This window comes from Miscanthus floridulus, unplaced genomic scaffold (assembly GCF_019320115.1).
Source record: "Miscanthus floridulus cultivar M001 unplaced genomic scaffold, ASM1932011v1 fs_848_4_5, whole genome shotgun sequence".
NCBI lineage: Eukaryota > Viridiplantae > Streptophyta > Magnoliopsida > Poales > Poaceae > Miscanthus > Miscanthus floridulus.
The window spans coordinates 67,962-69,438 of NW_027097348.1; the positions used below are offsets into that span (position 1 = coordinate 67,962).

Genomic DNA, 1,477 nt, shown 5'->3' on the forward strand with positions numbered 1-1,477 from the left:
CTAGACCCTGAGTTGCACCAATAGCATCATCCACATTAGCCCAAGTAATAGCATTGGCAGCACCTTCATGAACTGGTTCACAATTGTCATTGACCCATTCATTTTCCCAATGAAATTCATCAAGCAAGAGTGGATTTATCGCTTTCCTTTGGAACCCCAGCTCTCTAATGTTTTTAAATCTGTTTTCCATCTTGCGGTTGTAGCTGACATATACCACTTATTTAACCTTTTGTGCTCTAACCGGTTTCTCTTTTTTGTATGGATCTACACAAAAGATTGCAGAATTAGATACCATACTCATTACTTAGCACAACAATAGCTGTAGCATAGCACTTACAGTAGAAAATTCACTCCAATTACGCTCGCATCCAGATGCAGAACAACAAAGGCTAACAATCCTTTTTGCTAAACATTGAAGTTCATATGTCAGGCCACCATATGCACCCCACCAAAGAACTGCAAATTCCATTCCAAAGTATAGAAATCCATTATTAGTTCATTGCTGATATCTTTCAGAAAAGGTAAGGAAATAATTATACAAAATTTCAGATTGGAGAACTTACTAGGATTTTTTCTATCTCTGTCTCTTATTGCTCCTGGCTTTGAGAAGGATTGGCCTTCAGACCTCTCATAGTCATCTGCTTGCTTGCTTATCTTGTTTTGGTCCTCATCATCACTCACCAAGCTTGAAAAGGCTCCTCCTCTCTCATTGAGCAGTCAAGAAGGAGGAAGCCAAGAAGAGCAGTATAGTACATGTGATGTGGGACTAACATCTGATCTTATTGATGAATCTTTTCATGAACCCATTATTGTTGCTCCTACTAACACTTCTTATAGCACAACCATTACCACTCCACCTATGAATGATACATCACTAATGGTGGAAAATGAAACCCTCAAGAAGGAGGTGAATGAGCTCACTCGTGCCTTAGGCAATGCCTATGGTGGAGATGCCCGCTTGCTAAAGTGCTTGGGTAGCCAAAGGTTTTCTCTCAACAAAGAGGGATTAGGCTATACCCCCAAGAAAGGCAAGGCGGCCTTTGTCACTCCCAAAGCTAGCTTTGTGAAGGGCAATGGTCGATTTTGCAATAGATGCAAGCAAGTTGGACATATAGAGCAAAATTGCAAGACTAACAAGAACAAGCTACCTAATGTATCCTCAATCAAATTTGATTCTTGTTACATGCTTTATAAGGGTGCCAATAGTGTGAAGGCTAAGTTCATTGGTACACCCAATTGTGGGCCCAAAGAAGAAGGCCATTTCAGTACCAAAGACCTTAGTGACTAACCTACAAGGATCCAAGCAAGTTTGGGTACCTAAAAGGAATTGATCTTCTTTTGTAGGTAAATTATAAAGCCGGAGGAAGGCATTGGGTGCTTGATAGTGGGTGCACACAACACATAACCGGTGATTCAAGAATGTTCAATTCAATCAATGAAAGCAAGAGCAATGGGATTGATAGTATCACATTTGGTG

At 40.4% G+C, this 1,477-nt stretch overlaps 1 long non-coding RNA gene across 1 annotated transcript; it reads right to left on the reverse strand.

Annotated features, from left to right (window-relative positions):
* Positions 1–215: 215 nt before the first annotated feature.
* On the reverse strand, positions 216–683 carry LOC136533306 (uncharacterized). Its single transcript, XR_010778439.1, has 3 exons — positions 564–683; positions 338–456; positions 216–264 (listed from the first exon to the last, which is right to left on the reverse strand). It is a non-coding gene; the product is annotated as an uncharacterized lncRNA (long non-coding RNA).
* Between the last annotated feature and the right edge of the window lie 794 nt (positions 684–1,477).